This window comes from Lactuca sativa, chromosome 2, assembly GCF_002870075.4.
Source record: "Lactuca sativa cultivar Salinas chromosome 2, Lsat_Salinas_v11, whole genome shotgun sequence".
Taxonomy (NCBI): Eukaryota; Viridiplantae; Streptophyta; class Magnoliopsida; order Asterales; family Asteraceae; genus Lactuca; species Lactuca sativa.
The window spans coordinates 175,374,209-175,380,644 of record NC_056624.2 but is presented as its reverse complement, the minus strand read 5'-3'; positions in this window follow the sequence as shown (position 1 = coordinate 175,380,644).

Here is a 6,436-nt window from a genome sequence, read left to right as displayed (position 1 = left end):
AGAGTACTTTCGTATCAATTTTGTGATTATCTTAATGATTTAGAGACCTTATCACAATTCATCCTCTAAGAGCCTTCTTATAGCTAAGAAGAGGAACTTGAATTATTGAAGTGGTTAAATCAAGAAGATGATTCATACTTCGTTCCAAAAACAATTCTTATAGTTATACTCTAAGATTGTAACTTGAGTGACATGTCTTAAAGAAGGTTTAAAACTCTTGTACATTTGAAATTGGTAAGTTGTGATGTTTTGGATAAAACAAAGACCAACTAAGGCCAATTGTGTGAAGTGTTTATCTTGATTAGAATCCGCACTATCTCTTGGATGTTTCACAACGGAGTCTTATATGTCAAGAGGACAGTGGGAGTCTTAAAGGTCTTGAAAGTCTCAAGAAGTAATCAAGAATAAACCTGAAGTTCTTCACTAGCACACGACTTGAGGTTTATAACCTATCGTGTTGACATATTCTGTGCCCATTCCAGTTAAAGTTGGCTTTGCATATGAGTTCTTAGAGTTCTCAATTTGTTGCACAACTACTTGGAAGCAATGGCAGGCCCTTGAGCTGCCAGGTGGCAAGAAATTAAGATTGAGTTCAGTCCATATGAGTTTGTATTTATCATTATCCTTGTCTTGTGTCTATGGTTTTGACAATTCACATGGATAAGAACACATACACCATTAAATCTAAGTGTCATAAGGTTTCTCTCCGATTCATGAAAATGATGGTGAGGAAACACTTTCACTAAGTAGATTTTAGCTAGATAGCAATTGTGATATTTGCATTCTCAAAGTCGTTAGTGGAGCGTGTGTGGTTTACCGACACACTAACCTGGACTTGTGAGAAGTGGCAAAAAGGTCTAACCATTATGATTACGGCATCCCTCTTCATAATTGTTTAGACACACAAGTGTGCTATCTAAGGGAAGGTGTATGATTTTGATAGAGTCTTATCAAAACAATCTAGTATCAGAAATCTAAACTTTGGTAAGAAAGTCAATGAAGTATTGATTTCTAAAAGTCAACTGATTTCTGAGTACATGTCAAAGCTAGTGGGAGCATAAGTGTTATGCGAATAATCATCATGTTAGTGGGAGCATGATAATTATGATAAAGGTTGCAAGTTAGCATTGTTAATTATAGAAAACAAAAGGTTTCAAGTGGGAAAAAGGTTGTTTTGCTATAATTAAGGGAGAGGAAATTATACTTCATATCAAATCTATAAGCTTAGATCGTGAGGTTTTAATCATTTAGTCAAGGATATATATATATATATATATATATATATATATATATATATATATATATATATATATATATATGAATTTCATGTTGGAATGGCTCAACATAAGGAAATTTTGTATATGGGTCCATTATTTGCATACTAAAAGTCGATTATGATTACGGCATCCCTTTTCATAATCTGAATTATGAGAACTTGGCAAATTGAAATGGAAATGTTATAGCAAAAGACTGGTTTAGTCTTTATGTGAGAAATCATGAATCGATTCCCATATACTTCGGATATAGGATCGATTACATGTGCTATATTCATCCTTTCTAAAATTTTCCAAATGCCTGGGGCATTAAGAAGGGAAAAGGTTTAGAACTCGATATGACTAAAAGGATTAAACAATTGTCGAGGACAATCTAAGGTTTACCAAAGATTGGGTGCTCAAGGATAGTTGGAAGTATAGTGATAATTTTGAAAGGACCATATTGACATAATCTGTAAGGAGGCAACTCCTGTTCAGAAGTGATAGTCAGAATGGAATATGGAAATGTTTCAAAGTTAGAAATTATTCAATCTGTGTAAGATTAGGAAACTTAATGCAAGAAGGATGTTTCCAAGGAGCTGATCTCCTTTGGAATACTCTGTAATGATTTTTGTCAAGTCTTTCTGACTTTGTGCATAATCATTACAAGAGGATCAATACATATAAGTTTAGAATATAACAGATTTCAGTAAATGGCATGAATTTGGAATTCTTGCATTTGCAGTAACGATTTGGGGGTGTGAAAAGAGAATCATTGGATTTATGTTCAATTGATTTATATCACAAAGTAAAGATCATAGACAAACATAGTATGCATACTTGGTGTGTGACATGACTAGTGTTTAGAAAACATAGTGTACATGCTTGGAGCATGGGACAACTATTGTTTTAAATTCAAGAATAAAGTTGATAGCTGAAACAGTATACAATGAATAATGTGTAATCATATGGTGATAAATAAAAGGTGTTTTATTTATGTTCATAGGTTTTGATACCATATTGGATTCAATTATTCTTGTGTTTCATTTTGCATGTTTTGACTTCCTGAATAAACTAGGTTATTCTTCCGGAATGACTAACTTATTCAAACCATCCACAGTCGGTCATATGTTGGAAGTAGATATGAATTAAGACTGTCATGGGTTGGTTTGTAGAGGTCTAAGGTGTTGGACAAAGGGCTACAACACTCATGAGTGCTCATAAGATCTGAGTATTGGATTCAACCCGCGCTCATTGGAATCACTTCATGGATTTTATCACGAGTGATCATGAGACGATAATATCTTATATTCTTCACCCCTATAGATATGAGTTGTTACTATGAGTTGGTTGTACATTGATTGCACGAAAACGCATTTGGTAACTCGGTACTATAAAACGTGCCTTTGTGTATGATTCAACAAGTAGTAGAACAAGCCATATGAGTCGAAGTTTATCCATTCCTTTTACCTTCGAGATAAAAGCGATATCTGTGGGCCCCTCGATGATTTGATGATGACAAATGGAAGTGCTCGGCCGGGCCAGGACTGATTTGATTTGTTCAATTAGTCAGTCGTCATAAATCAGAAATCGGGAAATAACAAATGGACAGAGAGAATGATTATAATCCATGTCTCAGTCCATATGATATCTAGAATGGAGGAATATATGATCCCTTATCTAATGGACAAGTTCGTTGACAAGATCAGAGTTCGATAGCAGCTTTAAGAGCTACGATTGCCAGTTAGGTTTGAAGTCATACGCAATAATAGTTTTAGACTTATCCAAGTGGGAGACTGTTGGATTAATGTCTAAGTCCATAACTATATTTGGTATGTACTTGACCCGACCCGGCATGGTCCATTTGGGTTGCACTTCACCGACACAATTTATATGGATAATCTTTTGAGAATAGTATGTTTATTATTAATATTAATATATTATAGGTTCTAATATATTAATATGGAATCATATTATTTAATTAGTATTGATCAAGAATTAATTTATAATTAATTAAGTGATCAAAAGGATCTAATTAAATATGGACTCTTATATATATGGAATGGGCCAAGTTCATTTAGGTTGGGCTAAGCTTTCATGGATAGTCCATGGAGTGTTTAACCCATGGATCCTAGGAAATGAAAGGTCATGGGTATTAGGGTTTAACCCTAATCCTACATACTATATAAAGATGTCTTTGGTTGGTGAAATTGGCACTAGTGTGTGGTACACTAAGAAGGGCTAGCCAATTTCACTAGAGAGAACCAAGTATCCATATTCTCTAAAGTCTTCCAAGGTGTTTTGGTGATTTGTGATTCCATTTGAGGCTTCCACACTATTGGGGCTAAGCTCTTAAAGCTTGAAGACATCAAGCTACATCAAAAGGTATGTCTTCTAACTAGTACTTTGTAGATTAAGAACATCATAATATGCTAGTTAGGATTAAAGCCTTGGAAAGTTCTTATTTGCATGTATTATAGAGAAAACATAGATCCAAGGTTTATAGGGTTGCATGTACACCATAGGAGTGTTAGAATGCTCAAAACCCAACAACGTCAACAGAAGATGAATCTGCCATTGCTTGAAGAGAGTTGAGAAGATGATGAACAGTGAAGGTTCAGGGATTTGTTGCGCTCTGGGAATTTTAATTGCAGTAAAGAGGTAAACGGTGGAGGATGTTGCCTTTTATACTGTGGGGTAAGGAGAGAGAAAGATCTTCCCAAATCTTCTATCGAAAATCGAAGAGTTTTCCGGAGTTGACTGATGCGTGACAGTTGGGGTAGCCGATGATCACGCATGAGAGAGAGTGTCAGACCCCTAAGAACACGCCTCCCATCAAGCGCCGTTTGGATATGAACCATTTCAGATTCACAGGCGCCCCTTCTGCGCCATTTGGAGATGAGACGGTTCCAATTCGCACGCTTTCCCTTTTGCGCCGTTTGAAATCAAATTGATTAGACTCCCGCCTAAGTCAGCAAGTCTTCATCTTATCCCTTTAAATTGTAACGACATCTTTTGAAAAATACCGCCATGTGGATTAAAATCAACCACAGCCTTTAATCGACTGCCAATCCAAGTAAAATGCCTTGTAATTAATAGAACCTGAATTTTGGAAAATCAAAGATTTCCGTGCTTAGGGTGTAAAAGAAAAGAAATAAAGCAAAATTTTTGGGAAAATATGTGATGTCAATTAAGACACGAAACAAATGATCCCGGGCACGAATCTCTTCCTTCAAATTCAAGAGAGACCTTAAAGTGTTTGTGTGGTTTCCCGTTGAATAACGATCAAACACTTATTAAGAAGTGTTGAAAGGTTTCTTTTAATTAGGCTTATTAGGGTGGCTTTCGCTTCGATTCAACATTCCTAATCTTGATATAAGATAGAAAGTGAACGAAGTACTTGTGAGACCAGTGTAGTCTGTTAAACAAGTAGGTTGGAATAATTTAATTTGGCTAGGACATTTTAAAAAACATCTCAACAAAAATTTAAAACTGGATCCTAAGGGAAGAACTGTTATGGGTGTTAACAATTTCATAGGAATCACTCAAAAGAAAATTTTTAGATTTCAACGAGGTACGTACGTCAATTCATTAGTGAAAACTAGAGCAAATTAATTGTTCACCGTCAATTCGTATTGGGTATTGAATTTTGGGTTTCACTTAGATCGTAGTGACACGAGACTAAGATCATAAACATAGTTATTGTGTAACCATAAACCTCAGTGGTAATTTCTAAGAGTCTCAAGGGTTACTTTTGTGAAACAAAAGTGATGGAGAAATGCAATTTAGATGGTGTAAGAAAACAAAGTACCTCTGCTGTGAAAAATTGGACCAAGCAGAAAACTCTTATCTTATGTGAGAAGAGAGTTAGGTAGCTCATGATTAGAATAAATAAGGAAGCCTAATTGGGAAGACAAGGTTTGTTTATACCAAGTCAGTAAGGCTATTATTCAAAATCAGATGAGGCTTTGGACACATACAGCAGCATGCTTCTAGGGACACTTAGCTAATTCAATAATTTCCCCATAAACGAACACACACATAAAATTAAAGCCAAAAAGAAAATAAAGAACAAAATATTTTTGGAGTTTTTGAATATATAAAAGAAATATTTTTGGAGTTTTTATGAACAAATAAAAGATGAAATAAAAAATAAGACAAAAGAAAAAAAATTACAGAGAAAAGAAAAAAATTTGGAGCCGAACCCGAGCGTTCGGTCTAATTCGGGTAAGAAAAATTTTGGAACCGAACCCGAACGTTCGGTCTATTTCGGTTGTCAAAGAAAATAGGTTTTAAAAAGAGAATAACTTTGATAATAAAATAAATGCCATTGGAGCAATTATACATAAGATCTATAACCAAGAAAACTACCTCCTGAGCGTTCGATTCATTTCGGTACATTAGTACAAGACCCGAACCCGAACGTTCGGTCTATTTCACTTCTTACTTTTGAGTTTGAGAGGTAATGTTTGGTACTGACTCCGATTCCATCATACCTAGCCCTTGTAGAATTTTGTTGAACGATGCTTCAGGAAGAGCTTTGGTGAAGATGTCAGCCAGTTGATCAGTGGTTCGAACAAAATAAATTTCGACGTTCCCATCTTCCACATGATCTTTAATGAAGTGATACCTCAGTGCTATGTGCTTAGTCTTCGAGTGTTGCACTGGGTTATGACAGATCCTAATTGCACTTTCTGAGTCGCAATATAGTGGGATCTTTTTCATATTGAGTCCATAATCCCGGAGTTGACTTTGGATCCAAATCACTTGAGAAGTACAGGAGGCAGCTGCGGTATATTCTACTTCAGCGGTAGACAGAGATACACATGTCTGTTTCTTTGATTGCCAACTAACCAACTTCCCGTCTAGGAATTGGCAGCCTCCCGTGGTGCTTTTCCTGTCTAGTCCACAGCCTCCAAGGTCTGCATCTGAGTAGGCTTGAACGAAGAAGCCTGAGTTGGATGGATACCATAGGCCTAAAGAGGTAGTTCGCTTGAGATAACGAAGTATGTTCTTCACTGCAAGCATATGAGGTTCACGTGGATTCGCCTGAAATCTAGCACAGTAACAAACAGAGAACATGATATCAGGCCTGCTAGCAGTAAGATACATCAGTGAACCGATCATCTGGCGATATAGCGTAATATCAACTGCTGGCTTATCCAATGATGGAGTAAGCTTGG